Raw genomic sequence first — 19,385 nt, 5'->3', positions numbered from 1 at the left:
ATTCTGACCATAGTCTCCATCATACCGATCTGTAGATAAGATATCTAACTAACATCTCACCATCAAGATGCGCTTGGAAACAACTGGAATGTACATGGTAGACTATGCTTTAGAAAACGTATATACCTGAGCACTGAGCTTATTATATATGCCCGTAACTGATGCCTAGGTACAGGATTTGGAAAAGAAGAGATGTGAACTAAATGTTAATTTGAAATGCCAATAAAATAAAGTGTTAGAAAAAAACCATTGTCTGAGCAGGAGCATTGAATTCTAAACTAGGTAGAGGCTGCGCGGGAGGAAGACCAGCTTGGCTACTGCTGTCCTGCCCATTATCGACAGGGGGAGTCTATTCCAAAGCCCTGTTGATCCCTCAAGGCCCTCTGCGACCCTGTCCAATCTTTGTCGAGTATTGGCATACAGATTGTAGGCCTGTATTGGAATCCCTCTGTCTCCCATAAAAGTCCCAGATCAGGGAGTTAGTCAAGTGAAAGGAAGTGTCTTTCGGACATTGACCTTGGTACCAGAGACCTCACCAAAGTCGACCAATAGCTTCACCAATATCAGTACCGCCCTGCTGTGGGAGTACTCCTAGATGAGTGCATCATCTTCATATAGCAAGACGGTATGCGTTGAGCCACCACATTGAATACTCCAGGGTTCCAGTTCTTCACGTAACAGTAAGGCCTGAGGCTTGAACATGAGCATAAAAAGGAGTGGCGAGAGAGGGCATCTCTGCCTGGTCCCCCTACTAACCGACCAGGCCTCTGAAAGTTCACCCCGGACCTTAATGCGGACCAAAGGGTTTTGGGTAGAGTAGCCATACCCAATCTTGAAAGACCGGCTAAATCCCATCCCCCACATTACTGCCCTTAATTAACTCCACTCCACTGTATCAAAGGCTTTCTTTTGGCCTGTTGAAACAAGGGCCAACTCCTGATCATCATCCATGGATTCATGCAGCACATGTGTGAGGCAACATAGATTGAATGCTGTTCTGCGGGCCGGCCTGAACCTGCACAGATCCTCATGCACCAACCCCCGAATGACACCATCTTGTTGCCAAGAGTTTGCATAGGAGTTTAACTTCTAAGCTAAGCACAGTGAGTGGCCCAAATGAGGAAGGCTCCAAAGGGTCTCCCCGGTTTCATCATGATGCACACAATCCCTTCCTGCAAAACCACCAATCTCCTGGACAACCTAAGCAACATCGAACTCAAGCAACTAGTCATCAGCCCCACAACACACCCCAGGCCACACCCATGACCCCATCTTCACAACCAGCAAAAAAATCAAGTTCAGCCACACAACATCGTTCACATGCACTGACCACCACCTGGTACAGTTCGCCATAACCTGCAAACCAAAGCCGCCTAACACACCCCCACATCCCCCTCTCTGCTGATGGGGAAAAGTCAGAGATGCAGTGAACCACCGCCCTCCAGGCCAGGAAACCTATCCTCTCCAGTAACCTCAAATAAGACACAAGCAATCTCTCCGAATTGATTATCAGTGGTGCCGACAAAGATGCCCCCATGAAGAGCTGTGCCCCCAAAAGATCCAGCAAGCCTGCAAGATGGTTCATCCCTGAACTAATACACTCAGGAGAGAATCCAAAAGGCTAGAAAGATGGTGGTTTATAGCGGGAACCCCACAAACTAGACCACCTTCAAAGATACGCTGAACACATATAATCGCCGCTTCAAAGAAGCAAAAAGGATTGCCTTACTCAGCCGCATCGACGAAATCACCAACCGACCGAAGGAACTCATTCAAGAGAATCAAAAAGTTCTCCTGCCTAGCAGCCACTGAAAACACAATCCAACCCATCCAGGCCCTCTGGGACACACTAACCGACTACTTCCATGACAAAAACACAGCCATCTACAGGAACTGTCAGCCTCAACCCACCAGCATTGAGCACCTACTGACCCCGTTGGAGGACACTCCCAGCCACCACATCACAGACTGGAAGCTACTATCCACGAAACAGCCACCCCATGGACTCAACCCATTCTGGCTCACCCAACGACCCATGTCCACATTACATCTTCAGCCTGGGCCAGAGGAAAATCAGCAGCATCCTCTCCCCCACCTTCGACACCTCCATCAAGACGGCCACCACCCCAAAGCATAGAAACAAGCAGAGGTCAAGCCACTCCTGAAGAAACCCTCTGCCGACCCAAGCAAACTAAAACATTACCACCCCATCTCTCTGCTCCCTTTCCTAGCCAAGGTCTTGCAAAAAGCCATCAACAAACATCTTTCAAAACACCTGGAGACACACAACCTACTTGACTTCTCACAGTTCGGTTTCCGCTCCAACCACAGCACTGAGACCACCCTTATCGCTGCAAGGGATGACATCAGGTCCCTCCAGGACAGCAACGAGAAAGCAGCACTGATCTTTCTAGACCTCACCACTGCGTTCGACACATCTTACACTTCACCCTCACCGCCAGACTCCCCCACATCGGGATCCAATGCAACGCCCTCAAATGGATCCACGCCGTCATCACAGGCTGCACTCAGAGGGCCCACCCTTCACCTTCGAACCTAAGAGCAGCATAAGTGGCTTCCCCCAGTGATCCTCTCTCAGCCCCACCCTGTTCAACGTTTGTGATGCAGCGATTGTTCGTTCCCATGGACTCAAAATCATTTGTTACACAGACGACACCCAATTAATACGCTCCCTCAGCAAAGACCATGCCACCCCCAAAAACAACTTCAGCAACACCATGACACATATTGCCGACTTTATGAATTCCAACTGCCCAAAGCTGAGCACGGATAAGACAGAAGTGATCATCTTCGGAAGCAACCCCTCCTTGTGAGACAACTCTTGGTGGGCCTCCACAATTGGACAACCCCCATCAACGACAGACCACCCCCACAACCTCGCCTGCAAACAACAGATAAATGTAGTGGCCTCTGCCAGCTTCCATAACCTCCGCATGCTATGGAAGATCTTCATATGGATCCGCCTTGAAACCAGAAAGACCGTCACTCAAGCCCTCATCACCAGCAGACTCGACTACAGAACCACCCTCTACGCCATACTTCCTGCTCAGCTCATTCACTGCTTCCAGACCATCCAGAACGCAGCAGCGAAACTCATCCTAGACCTTCCCAGAAGAGCCCACATCACCTTCCCAGACAGACTAACATCACCCCCCCCCCCCCCCCCCCCCCACCTTAGAGGTCTACACTGGCTACTGGTGCACAAGAGATGCAAATTCAACGTTCTCACCATCGCCTACAAAGCCGTCCACAACATTGGACTCAAGCTAATTAGCCGCAGACTGTCCTTCCACCAGCCAACCAGGGCACTCCGCTCCAGAAAGCTTGGCCATGTGCCAAGAATACGTCAAAGCCACTGTGGAGGGCGATCCTTCTCCTAATTAGCTGCCAAGAACTGGACCAACCTCCCCTCAACCTTAGCACCACACACACCCTCATCAAATTTACAAAAAAAACTCAAGACATGGCTCTTCAAGGAGCAGCTCAGACACACAGTGACAGCCTTAAGGGCCTGGATACCCTAGGGGGTGATAAGCAGAGCTTGACAAATATATTGATTGATTGATTGATTGAGGGCACTGAGAGTCTTACACAACTCTTTCAGGGAAAGCTCCTCCTCTAACTCTTGCACACAGGCGCCAGGAGTGGTAACCCCAACTTTTCAAGAAATCCCTCTATTGCCCCCATAAGGCCAACCGCGCCAGCCTGATATAAAAGTTGGTGCGTTGTCGATCAGCCTTAAGTGTACACTTGTCTGGAGTGTCCAAAAGCCTCTGCATCACCCGCTGCGCCTGCATCACCTCAGCGTGCACCTCCGCCAAGCCCACCTCTGAACTATAAATATCTGCCAGGTGCTCTCCTGTACCTTACGATCCACCTCCAGTTGTCTTCGACATCGCAGGTGGTCCCTACACATGATCCTCTCCTGACTGCTTTGAGGGCCTACCATTCAGTAGCTCTGGTGGGTGTAGTCCCACTAGTTCATAGTAAGATAATCAGTAACTGAGATCTCCAGAGCATCTCTACAAACTGCGTCTGTCAGTATCTCAGTGGGACCTGCACCAGATGCATGACTAACTGTGCTGGGTTCACCTCTGCCACCATAAGTGTTGTGTGTTAGAGAGTGTCAAGTGTACTCTCCGCCCCAAGGGTGCAGCTCACACCATCCATCTAGGAGACCCAGGTTGCAATTGATTGCGATGAGGGAGCTAGTCATCAGGGGCTTAGTTCCCTGTTTCAGTGTGTGGCGATCCCAATTATCATTCAGGACACAATTAAAATCCCCTGCCCAGATTACAGGGGAACCCATGCTGCCCTCAATTAGGGCTTGAATTCTCTCCTAAAAAATGTTTATCATCTACAATAGGCGCATAAGTATTCAGGATTGTAATGTCCTTACTATCTAGTGTACCCTGGAGCAGGAGGTATTGCCCCCCCACGTCCTCCTCACTGTAAGTCGAAATGGGACCCCTGGTGCAATCCAGATGTCCTCCCCCCTAGCATATCAGGAGTAAGTTGCAGGGAATAGTTGCTCCCTCCACTTCTTCCACAGCTTCTGAGGTTCCTCACCAAAAAGATGAATTTCCTGTAGGCAGGCTATCTGCACCTTGTTGTGCCTAAGAAACAAGTGCACTCTATATCTTTGGAGTAGCGCTTCAGGCCCCTGAAGTTCCATGTTATGAAGTTCAGTCAGCCATTAAGCACCATAACCCCATCCCCAGGGGCTGGTCACATCTCCCCCTACATAAATGGCCATCCCAGAAATCCCAACTGATGGAAACTAGTGACTTTTTACCTCGTTTGAACTGCAACGTGAAACGTGTACTCCACAACAGAAGTAATAGACATCCAACAAGTTTACCCCCCCCGCCCCCCCTACCAGCCCAGACAAAAATTAAAACATAAACATATCGTACTGTATATCCATCAAGATCCCTGCTGTCAGGACCCACAGGCGTGACCCTCAGCTATGGCCTACCAGTAATTGTGGAGCGGCGACCTGAACCCAGTACACAATGTAGTGCCATTTGCAATAGCCCAACATATGATGAACACAACAATCAAACACAGTCCCAAATGCACCCTAGACTTCTGAAAATTAATTGCTCCTGTGGTGTCCAAATGTACCTCTCAGGATTCTGTGGAGAAAAATAGCAGCAGTGATTGAAAGTTGTCCATTTTAACTGCAGTAGGGAGATTGATCACATCTCAGCTATCATAGTTGCTTTGGGCTGCGTATTTCCTGGAAACTACCAAATCTGTTTATTGGGCTATTAGTGGGACTAGGCTATCCTTGGCTGCACAGGGCCTTCAGTTTATGGACATAGTATGCAATTTCATAGCCTTCAGCATGATTAAATATGGGGTATTGCTTTGAGGCATACAGGGCCTAGAAAACACTAGATCTTCACAATCCTTAACACAATTATGCACAATATGTCCATGGGCCTGCATGTATCACTTCCCCTTTACAGTACCAAAGAGACCTGTTTTCCCCTTTCCTGTTATTCAAAATGTGTATGAGACTGCTGGGAGATCTAATGTAGAGAACTAACCTGAGGTGCCATTCATCAGTTCACAGAGGAAATTAATTTCAAATTGGGTACATTAGAATCCATTTCAACACTTACTAGGTTTTCAGGCTGGTTCCCTTAGATTTGAAGAAATTCTGTCACTTGCACTACATGATGTTTGTAGCTATACCTGCCATCATTCCGCAAGCTGTTGTTGCAGAAGTGATGACATGGCTTCATGGTGACTTCACCCAGAGCTTTGAGTTCCCATGCCTCAATAGTGTTGCAATCTAGAGCCCAACAGGTTTCTTGTGTTTTATCCACTTCTCAACTAATTTGGAGCCATGCCTCGCCCACAGGCTTCGATTTTTAAGCCCTGCTCAAGTTGCAGGCAACAAATATTCATGCCTGACTTAGAATAATTGAGTATTTGGTGTCTTGGTTTTAAGGATGATGTGGCATCTGTATCATCATCCACAGTAAGGTAATAAGAGAGAGGCTAAATTATTGATGACCTCAAATAAGTAGTCACAATCCAAATCTTGTTCACCACTACAACGGCATTCTCTGAAATCAACACACAGAAAAACAGCATTACCAGAATAGGAGGCAAAAGCGATAAACCTCCTTTTTATGGCATAGTTACTATTAGAGCCTGACCGACAAGTCCAGTACCTCGTACGACCCAGAACTAGAACCTGTTCTTGAAAAACTGACCCTTGTAAGGCAAATTTTCCCTCCTTTTTTAGCCTTCTTAGCCATCTATTGGCACAAACCTTCTGGCATGCCCTCTAAAACGACAACTCTTCCTTTCACCTCTTTGTCACTGTCTGGCTCTATTGCAACTCTGGTGGCTTTGGTCTTGTTCCATTTGCCCATTGGTAGATAGTCAGGTTTGAGCAAGTATATTTAGGGCTTACACTCTGCAGTACAAGCCAGCCCCAACTGACCCATCAGCATTTTTTTTTTTATCTATAAACTATACAGAAATGTAGGATCATGCCACTGCTGCAAGCAGCAGCAAGAACTCTCCTCTTCCTCTATTTCTTTCATGTTTTCTTGGATTACTCTCTTCTGATATACAGGAATTTTCCCCCTTCCCATCCGCAAATGCAAACATCTTGATGACAAATGTTTTGAAAGTTCTTGAAAAAGGAGCAGTGAAGAGGGTTCATTGGCTTCACTTAAAGGAGCACAGTGAGGTGGCCATTCTTCCATTTAGTCACACGTGTATTCTCCTGAGTGGTGAAGTAGGTGGGGCCAACTCCTCAAAGGGTAAATGCTTGCCCCTCTCTAAATAGAATGGCTGGTCAAATTCTCAACACCAACTACTAACAGAGGTTGATCTACTATTTGACTTTGCTCTTGACAATCAGCCAGGAAAGACCTACAGTTCCAGCTCAGTGATTTTAACCACCGCTCCTTTGTGCATTTCCCCCCACTAGATTGCAGTATGTTGTCCACGTGATTTTTTAGCAGACCGCTTCAAATGCTCTTATTTATTCTTCAGCTGTTGGGACTGATAGCCTGGGACATTTTGTTGCTTCTACATGAAAGCCTGGACATTGAATCCATTACAATGGTACTGATGAAAAAGGAGGAATCCTTCTTAACCTCACCTGTTCTGGGTCACTAGCATCTATTGTGCTCCCAATTGGGCATGTACATTACAGGAGAACGTTTTGGTGCACCAGGTTCCCAACTCACACTATTGATTGATGCGTCACACCTGGGGCAATTGCTCATGTGGAAGAAATGTCAATAAAAGACTCTTGAAGACCATAGGCAATGTTTTTTCTCATACCTGTTCTGGTACTATGGGCAGCCTTTCTTTCTAGTGTGAATTTAACTGAAGTTCAAGCTTCCACAGACCACATTTTTGTGATATACTATGTGAAACCAAAATGCATTGTTGGGTGAAGACACCTGTGTCCTGAGGCTCTCAATCTATGGCATTTGACTACAGGCACAAAAATTGAACTGTCAGCAGCTCAACTAGCTGGTAATTGGAAACTGAATGCAGATTGCCTCTGCAGTTTGTACATACAAAATCATGAGTTTGATCTTACCCTCTCCGGCATCTTTGCTGTGGTGATCACTGGAGGTGGAAGGTTCTGTCACATCCAGCCGAAAGAAAGGCAAACTCCTTTATTAAGTACTTTTACCTGAAGGTGATGCTATATGGGAGACTTTATTGATTAAGTTAATTTTTCGTTCCAGCTACTTTGTGTTTACATAATAGACAGCAGTCTCCCTGTGTCAGTCTTATTGCGCCTATCATTTTTTGCTATCTCTTATCACTTTTGGGATTGCATTTTTAGTACTGAACCAGTAGTAACTGCTAATATATAGGACATTACTTAGTAATGAGGGTTTTAGATTCTGGGAATACCTTGTATGAAGAGTTTGGGCTAGTACATAAAGTGACTGCTCAGATACTGAGATGTCTTTCTATTAAAGTTCATACAGCTACCGATCTGCCATGCCTAAGTTACATTTCTAGTTGGGTTCAACCAGTTTTGCCTAGACAGGTAGAGAATATGGCCTCAGTGTTTATGGTCTGTTGGACGTTCTTTAGCAGAGAGGTTACCATCTTGTAACACCCACCTCTTAAGGATCACAGGTGCCTCCAGTGTCAATCTCTTCAGGAAATCTTTCAGATCTTGCTACTTCCGTCTTGCTTTTTCTAACCTGCTTGCCTTTCTTATTACTTTACTGAATTAAACATTTTCCTAGCTCTTGTAACAGAAATTTTAAATTCTATTAATGAGTCTCAGGCGAGGATTGTGCTTCATGTATTTACTTTGCTGACATTAAAAATTAACAGCAGCCATAAAACAATCATGTATACAAAACAATTAACAATCCCAAGAGTCCATGGGAGGTTATAACAGCAATCATTAATCAATCAAACAATGGCATCCATAATAAAGTCCACCAACACTGTCTGTGCTGCCTCTTTTCTCCACACAAGTCGTGCCGTCTGTATGTACTCATGAATCCTGTTTGGAGTCATCCTGCTATCAGAATGTAAAAAGTGAAAATCAGAATCCATATTCCAAACACAGTATCCATCATTTGAAGTTCAACCTGATCAAACGGCATAGCATTACACTAGTGAAAAACAGAACAACCAAGATGTTTCACATAATGCTTTACTTATTGAATGCAGGAAGGTATGTACCTCTGAGAATATCTTCTTGCTGAGTAGGATAATCCTTGCCTCAGAGTCCTCAATAGAATTGAAACTTTCCGTTATGATATATAGGACATTTTTCATTCTATATCAGGACCGGAGTTGAGGATTATTCTAGTTCAAAGCCTATCCACCACCAACTGAGCTACATCCACAACCGGCTTAAAATAAAAGCATTTGAAGGGGGAGTTAGAGGACCTATCAGCTGCATTCATTACGTCCTCTAGGCGAGCCCCAAGCTGAATTGCTTTGGATGCCATTGCACCTCTGGCAGAATGACCCCCAAACAAAGCCACATTGATACCAGCTTTGCTCATGACCCACCAAACCCAATGAGCAATCGTGGGTGAACATACTGGCTTATGTGGCTTCCGTAAGCCAATCAAAAGCTGTCGCTCACCTGGCAGATGGAAATCTCTCATCATCCCCTTGTATGCCTTCAAACATTGAACCACACATAATTTAGAGGAATCAACAAATGCAGGGTAATGTATTACTCCTATGTTACACTTGGTTCGCCTGATATTGGGGATGCAAGACTGAATGCTGTTCCTTGCCCAACATTGCACTGCAAAAGAGCCTGCCAGGATTTCTGCATAGTTGATGTGTAATTGTTGTTCGTTGTGTGACCAGCTTCTGCCTGTGGAAAGCTCTCCACAGTGACCACCCCAACCAAGCCCACTGGCGTCCGACTCTATGATTAAATCAGGACTGGGCCTGAAAATTGCTATGCTGTGGCAATCCTCCATGTGAGAAAGCCACCAATTGATTCCCTCTCGGGTCTCTTCTGACAAAGACACTGACTGGGAGTCCGGGAGCCTGCGATGAAGATGGTGTGCCTTGAGACGTTGCAGTGCCCGATAATGGAGTGGTCCTAGGACCATCCCTTGAATCTTTGCCATCCCTTGAATCTTTGCCATCTGCTAGGTTGGAAGGCACAGACGCTGTCACCGAATGTATGACAAAACCCCAAAACTCATCTGTGAAGGTTGCAAGAGAGTCTTGCTCTCGTTGACTGCAATGCCCAGAACTTGGAGGAGTTAGACTGCTGTCTGCAACTGCAGAGACAAGGTTCAAAGGCACTGGTTCAAATGAGTATGTTATCCAGGTAAATAATAAGTCTCCGTCCCCATGCCCATAAATGCTCCACAACAGGTTTCAGGAGATTCATGAAGCACCACAGTGCTGATGATAGGCCGAATGGAAGGGTAGAAAATTTAAAGGTCTGGTGTCTCCAGCGGAACTGACTGGAACGACGGTGGGGTTGAAATCTTGGGACTGTCAAATAGGCTTTGTTCAAATACAAACATGCCATCCAATTGAATGACTGGACAATGTCCAGGAGAAGATGTATACTCGCCATCTTGAAATGGCTGTCCATCAACCATTTGTTTAATTCTCTGGGGTTGATGACCTGGTGATCTCTGTCGCACTTGTCGACCAAAAAGATGTTGCTTAAAAAGCCACCAGGATGGGGAGAGGTATGACATATGACTCCTTTGTCGAGGAGTGCTCCGACCTCCGCATTTATAAGGGCGCTGTCGGTACTGGAGAACCTTGTCGGATGTGGGATCAGTTTGTCGGGGGGAACTACAGAGCTCTAACTGGAACCCCTGAACCGTCTTGAGGACCCAGGCGTCTGTCATGAGTTATGGCCAGCTGTGAAGAAACTGTGCTAGCCACCCCCTTCTTTTTAGAAAGGAATACAGAACACTCACTGTTATTGTAGGAGCCAGACCTTTTACCTCCGGAATCACCTCTGCCACGGAATCTGGTCTCTGGTGGGGTAGAAATTTGCAAATCCGGTCTGGTCCTGGTACTGACCACACCTGGAGTCTTGTCCGCCTAGAGAAGGACTTACAGATAGAGTAGTCGGCCAAGCAGCCCCTGCCACCGCCAGCCCCTTGGAAAATCAGAGGTAAAAAAAATCCTTTAATAGAAGTCTGTGTCTTGTCCAAAGATGAGAAGGTGGGATCGGATTTCCCCAACTTCTTGATAAAAGGATCCCGAACCAGATTTCACCAATCAAGTAGGGTCTGAGCCCAAGGGACACAACACCCAAGTCAGTACAGTAGGGTCAGCTTGGGACAGTGTCCACTATGAGAGAAGTGAACAAATGCACAAATCAACAAGCTGTGTAATTGCAGTATTAATACTGAACCGTAGGTGTTAGAAAAGAATGGGGAGGAAGGCCTCCTAAACTCACCAGGCACAATAGGATGCCGATACAAACCACCCCTGATGGGGATGCAGACAGGCAAAAAACGACCCCGTTGCAGACCTCTGAGGAGCATCACGTGATGAGCTTGTGAGCGTAGGTCTCTAGCCTGAAGGGGCAGAAAGGCAAGACTCCTGAGGTGTGCATCTCACAGCTTGAGTGACCGAAAAACTTTGCACGTCAGGGGAGAGCCAGGTCACTCAGGTGCGTTGGTTACAGTGCCACCTGGCAATCAGAGGCCGCACACTCGGCCCTCCACCTACCCTTAGGGAATACTGCTGCATAAGTAGCATCTCTCGGTGCTCTTGTGGCGAAGCTATAAGGTAACACAATTAGAACAAGCAAAAACACTGTTTAGGGAATAATGCCCAAAAATTAAACTAACACATCAATCTATCCCCAAAACTGGAGAGAGAAGTGAGAAGTACTAATCTGTGGCTGCTAAGCAGTGAAGAAAAGAGTCAGCCTAGACAGTGTTGATGGACTTTATTATGGATGCCATTGTTGGACTATTTGATGATGATTGTTCCGAAACCCCTCTCCCCCTTCGTGGCCCCTGGAAATGTTAGTTTTGTATACACATGATTGTTTTATAGCCACTGTTACTTTTTAATATCTGAAAGAGACATCTAGTTGCAGATTCCTTACCATAAGCACCCCTTCATCTTCGTCCCACTCCAAGTCCTCTGGACGGTCGGGTAAGTCAAGGCACAAGGAGATGTTGAAGAACATGCGTTATTCGGCTTCACCCTGCCTGTCGGCTGAAGAAACAAGGGAAAAGGATGATCATCGTTCTAGGCCTAGTCCTTGGTGCCTGCGTCTGGGTCGGCTCGGTGCCTCCCTGAGTTTCCAGGAGCTGGAGTGACCCCTGCCCAACTCAGAGAGTTTTATGAGGCAGTGCGCCTCATCTTTGGGCAGTCTGATCCTGCTGGAGTGGCTTTGGGCCCCATGGGGTCATGCCGGCTGCTTTGGCCTTGGCTTCAAGGGACAACCCATGAATCCATTCCTGGATCCGAACTAGCGTTGGTTGTACCACGTCAACCTTCCCCAGTGTCCGTTCCAACGTTGACGCTTCCAACAATGCCCATGCCACCGAGTGGTGTTGACCCCATCCTCATTGCTGACTCTGACACAGAGCTGGACTGGCGTTGCGTGACCCCGACTCTGACTTCGACAGGGGCCTTGCCTCCATGTCGAATCCTGACCCTTATACTTATGGGTTATGGTTACCGTGAGGAATGGGAAGGGTCACAGGACCCTTTAGAATACCAGCTGCAACACCCCATGGACTGGCATTCGGAACTGAATGAGGCCAGTGGTCCGGATACTTCTGACACCAGCATGCTTTTTCCCCCTACAGTGTTTAAGGAGGAAGGAGCTTCCCATTCCATGGCAGTGATAAGAGCGGCCAGTTCTTACATATTTTAGAGATATCAATGTATTGATTAGGAAACTTAAGAGATATTGGTACTTATTATGGGATGATGACAAGCTTAAGGTCTTCCCTCCTCTTCCACATGTAACTCACCCAAACCTCAGTTTACTACCATGATCTCCCTAACAACCCTACTAAGTTCTCCCTCATTTATCTCACCTTTGACTCATCTAAAACCCCTCCTGCTACTATGATCTCCCTAACCCTTTCCACAGACTCTTCCCTTCCCCACCCCCCTTTACTCATCCCAAGCCTCATCCTATTACTATAAACTCCCAATTAACACTTCTGGATTCTTCCCTCTACCCCTCCATTATTCCAGTCAATCCCACTAACAAACTTGCATACCTGGGGCGCAAATTAACTCATAATGATACTAAAACTGTGCTCGTATTTCCCTATACTAATCCACCACTAATTCATTTTGGGTTCCGGAGTAGCGTGCTACTTGCCGAAAAGCGCTTCAACGCCTCGTCAGGGGTAATAAGCGCTATATAGATACTATTGCAATTACAATTAGGCCTTTTGTCAGTACTAGGCCCTAATTACTTTCTGAAATGGACAAACTATTAGCAATGTGCTTAGTTCATGCTATCCCACTCCATCCAAGGTTGTAACGTGGCTTTTGGGTAAAACTATTGGTTTTTACAAATGTGGACAATGTGGGGTATGCAAATTAGCCAGGGATAAGACCAAGTTAGTCAGTTATAATGGCAGCTCCACTTGCAAGATTCCGAGTAATATATCCTGTGTCACAAAATTTGTGATCTATATACTGGTTTGTAAATGTGACAAAATGTATGTGGGCAGCACTAAATGCCCACTGTCTGAACGAATAATGGGACACTGGAGGGCAGTGAAACATGGAGACATTAGATCACAAGTTGTGTCACATACACTGCAATGTCAGGGACAGGATTCTCATCATAGATTCTCATTTCATGAAATTGAGACATTATCTGCACACAATATCTGCAGACACCAGGGAGGTAATCGAGAACTGAAGCTGAGAAGGCAAGAAGCGTTATGAATTTTGAGACTTAGAGCCGTAGACATGGGGTTTAATGTTGATCATGAACTTGATTATTTTTGGGGGTGTAGAGGAAATATATATGTGAATGACATGAGGGGCATTTATATTACACATCAGATACTATCATAATATTATACGTAATATGTACGTTTGAAAATCTTTGCATATTTTGGATTTTTTTTAATGTTTACAAATTCAATCTATTAATGTAGATTTATGATCCATTGTGGGGCACATGATTTGATAATCACATGAGTCCATGAACAGTTCCCTGTTTGTTTATGTGAGGTTAGGCCCAATGTTGTGCTATGTTGATGGTATTGTCACTTGCCCAATTACTTAGTGCCACTTTACTCTTCATATTTACCTTGCATCATTTATCCCATTTCTCACACTAACAGTGGATCGTATTACGCATTAAATATTTGCTCTCAACTCTTGCCCAGTCTAATATGTGTTCACATGGGTGACTATCTACACTCAATGGGCAGATAAGGAATTAGCATAATATTGCCCCTGTGCTATGGTCCCTGGCGTTTTGAACTCATACTCAAGATACAAGTGTATTTTGCATATGGGTTGTACCGATATGATTTTTTTTTTATGATCTTGAGTTTGGTGTTGAATAAGCAATTGTCTACCCCAAAGATAAGGTTGATTGTTAGTTTGATTGTGGGGATTGAGACTCTTGTGGACACATTGGAACTGCATACTTATTTATTCCTTCTAAAGCGGATGGCAATGTAATACCCATAAAGGGAGTGTTTGACTTTGAAAGATATTTAAAGATGGCGATTGTTTAATTGTGAGAATGACGTCTGTATTGGGGTGTACACTTTCGCGAGTCCTACTTTGTTCATGAGGTCACAGAATGCTAGTATAAATAGGACATATTATGTTGTAGGTTTTGTAATGCATATGACTGCCCAGAAAAAGGGCTTCCCTGCGCTAGACTGACAATATGGCTGCTCCGATGCACGCCGTATTGTAATACCTGGTGGATCAGAGTACTCTTCATGGTGAGTTTAGAATTGCTTGGGGACACAACGTTAGCTTTCATTTTTAGTTGATGAGTTTGGAGATTTATATTAAATTTTATTAGGGGAAAGTAAATATTGGCGTGTTCCACTTCCAAGGAACCTATGCTATATACTCAGATGGAAAAGCACAATATTATGTGAGAATCCCAAGGTGGACTCATTAATTGGGGTGTGTGTGGTATATTGTGCTGTCATAATCATTTTGAGTCCAACACAATAGTCAGATGGCGGTTTATAAACTCATTAGATATTGCAAGATGGTGAGTGAGTAATTTCATGAGACTTCTGAATTAAGTGGTGCGCTTTAGTCTTATGTTGCTTATGGTGTTGTTAGAGTGCTAGTAGAAATAGAATACTCAATATGGGTGGATTCTGGAGTACTCTCCGGGGTGAGCTTATTATCTTTTGAGTAAACAAGTGTAGTTTTGATCTTGAGTCGATAGGTTTGGTTGAACAATATTACTTTTGGGGAAGCATATACTTTAGTTTTGTGCCACTACAACATTTTGGGATTAATTTCCACTGTACTGTGTGTATCAGTTACTAAGACACAGCATTGTGTGGATTAGAATTGATAAGAACAGTATTGGAGTATAGTAGTATAGATTGGGTTATTGGATATGGGAGGTTTTCACATGTTTACATATTTCTTTACAGATTATATATATATGACATTACGGGACGGCTACGAGTGGAACCAAGTACTGTTTGATAGTTGATTCTAGTGAGCACACATAAATTTGAGAGAAGGAATATAGGCTATTTGAGCTTCGGTTCAAGTTTGAGGAATACTAATTTTATTATTTTATGATTAATTCGGATTGTAGGATATGATTTTGAGACACTAATCACAGAATAGACATTTCTTATATTTTCTCAGGTGAGATATTGCCAAACATGTTGTGAGTTGACTGATTTGATGTACTCTTTCATCCATGTCTCTGGGGTAGAATCAACTTCTTCTCACTTGGGATGTGAATCTTTATACTGTTTCTTGGATATGGACATGCAGTGTTTGATCTTTCCTTCACCCATGGTTCATTGGTGGTGGTTTGAGCAGTGACCGCCTTTCTTTGATTATTTGTTGATTGATTTAATCTTGGTATTGTATCCCTGATAAAGTCTGTGAAGATATCTGCTAAACGGAAGAAACACATGTAAATAAACAAGAACAGAAACCTTGTTGGAGGACTCATTTTGGTACTTTACTTTGATGTAGGTGTGGGGTGCTTGAAATTATAATCTTGTATTTGGTGGACTTTCCGACTCCAGGGGAACAGGTGGCGCACCTGCATTTCGAGCACCCATCATAAACTTTGGGACTGAAGATAATTTATTGACTCATGTACGCATACTGGTAGTGTGCGCGCTGTTCTTCCAGTGCCTTTACTGTTTTTGTTTGTCTGACACAGCATCCCTCCCCCGAGAGCTTTGTTATCCAAGCCTCTACATCCCAGTTCGTGTTCCCTCCTGCACCCCCGCATAGCGAATCCACAAGGTTGGGCCAACTTGGGATGAAGATGTTTTCTTCTGCCAGTCTGGCATTGTGGTCCTTAAACATTGCATACCTTTTGAGGCGTTATTCCCACACACTGTGAGATACAGTTGCGCATGTGCTGCCACAGGTCCTGGAGGAGGCCCAGGTTGTACTCTCTCAAGCTGTTGCTGATGAAAGAGATGTCAGATGTGAACTGGACATGACCGACTCTCTGGGCAGAGCCGTTGCATCTGCACTGACTAGAGCACCATGGCAGGTTGAGGACGTCCGTCTTTCCAGGAGATGTCCAAATTAATTTTCTGGACATGCCCTTTGATGGCACCCATCTCTTCAGAGACAAAGCAGACTTGACACTTGAGCGCTTCAAGGAATCAAGTGCTGCAGCCAGGTCCTTGGGCCTTGTGTTAGGCCCTCGTCCACCTCAGTCTGCTTTTTGCTCCTTTCGTGGATACGGAAAGGGCATCCCACAACATCCATTACCCTCCAGCCACTGTGCCGCGCATGCTGCCCTGCCTCTGCGTGGCTGGGCACATGGTATCCACAGTCCTCTTGGATCAAGGAGCCAACGTTCCGGCCAGTACACAGCTCCCTTTTCAGGTGCCTCCAAACCTTCCTAGTCTGACCACCATCACCTATTTTGCTGGCATTCCATCACATCAGGCAGATGTGTTTTGCAGATAGTCTGAAGGGGCTTCTCCCTCCCCTTCGAAACTACCTCTCCATCCATGCCACCATCCTACGATTGGATGACGGAGGATCACTTGACACTCCTCCACAAGGAGGTTACGGCTCTCTTGGCCAAGAAAGCCATGGAAAAGGTCCCTGTGCCAGAAGTAGGTTGTGGTTGTTATTCCCGCTACTTTCAAAAAGGATAAGGGCCTCCGTTCTGTCCTAGGCCCCTGGTCCCTCAATCTCTTCCTCAAGAAGAAGTTCAAAATGCTCACTCTAGCTCAGGTTCTATCTCCTCTTGACCCAGGAGACTGGATCGTGGTGTTGGACTTGTAGGACGCTTAGTTCGACTTTCCCATCCTACCTGCCCACAGTGATTATTTGCTGTCCACAGTGGGCCATGAGCACTTTCAGTTCACTGTGCGCACCTTTGGCCTTCCTAGCGCCCCTCTGGGTTTCACCAAAGTGATTGTGGTGGTTCTGCGCAGATTAGGGGTTCCAGTCTTCCCCGATCTTGACAACTGGCTGTTGAAGGCAGACTCGCCCCGGGCTGTCGTCTCCCACTTCCAGACTACGGCAGACCTACATTTGCTGGGGTTCACTATAAACATTCCGAGGTCACACCTGACTCCCTCCCAGATGCTCCCCGTCATTGGAGCTGTTCTGGGCACAGTGCAGTTTTGGGCTTATTTTCCAGAGTGGCGAGTCCAAGATATTCAGGCTATGATACCTGTGTTTCATTCTCTATCCTGGACTTCAGGGAGAATGACTCTGAAGCTACTGGGACTCATGGGCTCATGCATCCTGCTGGTGTCACATGCCATATGGCATATGCAGGCTCTGCAGTGGGACCTGAGGTCCCGTGGGCGCAGCATCAGGGGACTCAACAACAAGGTCCAGATCTCGGAGGGAACTGCAAGAGATCTGCATTGGTGGCTAACAAACTGATTGGGTCAGAGGCAGATCCCTCACCCTTCTACAACTGGATTTAACAGTAATGACAGATGCATCACTCCTAGGATGGTGCGGCCACCTGGGAGAGGCAGAGATTAGAGGCATCTGGTCTCTATGTCAATCTGTTGGCGCTCAGGGTGATCAGACTAGTATTGAAAGCATTTCTTCCCTCCCTCAAAAGGAAGGTAATGCAGGTGTTCGTGGACAACACTACCTCCATGTGCTACAGCAACAAGAAGGGCAGTGCAGGGTCATGGATCCTATGCTAGGAGGCTCTGTGCCTCTGGATGTGGCTGGAACCACAGGGCACATCCGTGGTGGTTCAACATCTGGCAGGCTCTTGGAGCAGACAAACTCAGCTGACAATGCTTAGTCAATCACAAATGGTGTCTCCATCCAGAAGTCTCTTTCAGGAGTGAGAAGAGCCTTTACTAGGTCTGTTCGCTTCTGCAGAGAACGTGCAATGTCAGCAGTTTTGCATGTTGGAGTTTCCAACCCGGCACTCGCTCTGCAACACTTATCATCTTGAGTGGAGCTTAGGCCTCTTTTATGCCTTTCCACCCATACCACTTCTGTCCAGAGTCCTCAAGAAGATCAAGAACGACTGGGCTCAAGTAATCCTTGTTGCTCCGGACTGGGCATGAAGAGTGTGGTATCCCGAGGTACTGATCAAGGCCATCAATCCTCTGATCAGACTGCCCCATCAGGAGGGTCTTCTGTCACAGCAGCAGGGGGCGGTTCTCCACTTGAACCTGTACAGCTTCTGCCTTCTTGCATGGAGATTGACTGGCAGCAGTTGACAGCTTTTGACCTTCCACCCAAAGTCTGTAATGTAATCTTGGCAGCTAGATGTCCCTCCACCAAAACGGTATATGCCTGTTGTTGGAAATAATTTGTGGCATGATGCACAGAAAGACCCTCTTTCTATCCCTCTTTCTGCCCATCTTGCTGAGGTTCTCTTGTTTATACTGTCTTTGGCCCAGCAGGGCTCTGCACTAGGCACTCTCAATGGTTATTTGTCTTCAATCTCTGCTTCTCTGAGGTTACTGGATCAACCATTTTTGTTTGAATCTCCTATTGTAAATACGTTCCTTAAAAGCCTTAATCATATGTTTCCTCTGTTTCCCTTCATTATGCTCCAATGGGATTTTAATTTAGTTTTGACATTTCTGATGTGCCCTCCTTTCAAGCCTCTACACAATTGTCCACTCAAGCTTCTCACTTTGAAAACAGCCTTCCTTGTGGCTATTACATCTACCCGCAGAGTGAGTGAACTGCAGGCATTGTCATCTAAGCTGCCCTACCTTTCCATCTATCCTGATAAAAGTGGTGCTTTGCTCTAGGTCCTCCTTTCTGCTAAAGTGGTTACGCTCTTCCTTGTAGGCCAATCCCTCACATTGCCTACTTTTTACACACCGCTAAGGAAGAGGAGCGACTCCACTGTCTGGACCCAAAAAGAGGGTTGGCGTTTTACTTTTATTGTACCAAAGAGTTCCAGGTGGATGATCAACTCTTTGTTGGTTATCTGGATGCAAAGAAAGGTCTGGCAGTACAGAAGAGAACCCTTTCCAGATGGGAAGTACTCAGCATTTAAATGTGCAATGAATTGGCTAGGAACAACTCTGAGGGCTTGCATGCTCATACTACCAGAGCTAAAGCTGCAACTACTGCTTAACCATGTGGAGTTTCAGTCCCGGACATCTGTCAGGTGGCAGTGTGGGCATCTCTACATGTGTTTACTAAACACTACCGTGTAGACAGTCAGGACCATAAGGACGGGCAGGGGTACTGCTTGAGAAAAATCTCCG

The 19,385-nt window shown here is 45.8% G+C and overlaps 1 protein-coding gene across 1 annotated transcript in view; it reads left to right on the top strand.

The window, feature by feature from the left end:
* The window catches only part of CNTLN (centlein), a 1,263,565-nt gene that overhangs the window by 734,135 nt on the left and 510,045 nt on the right, over window positions 1–19,385 (top strand). The gene's annotated exons all lie outside the window — the stretch shown is intronic.

This window comes from Pleurodeles waltl, chromosome 1_2 (assembly GCF_031143425.1).
Source record: "Pleurodeles waltl isolate 20211129_DDA chromosome 1_2, aPleWal1.hap1.20221129, whole genome shotgun sequence".
Taxonomy (NCBI): domain Eukaryota; kingdom Metazoa; phylum Chordata; class Amphibia; order Caudata; family Salamandridae; genus Pleurodeles; species Pleurodeles waltl.
The sequence above is the reverse complement of the archived record's forward strand: the minus strand, read 5'-3'. Positions and strand labels throughout refer to the sequence as shown.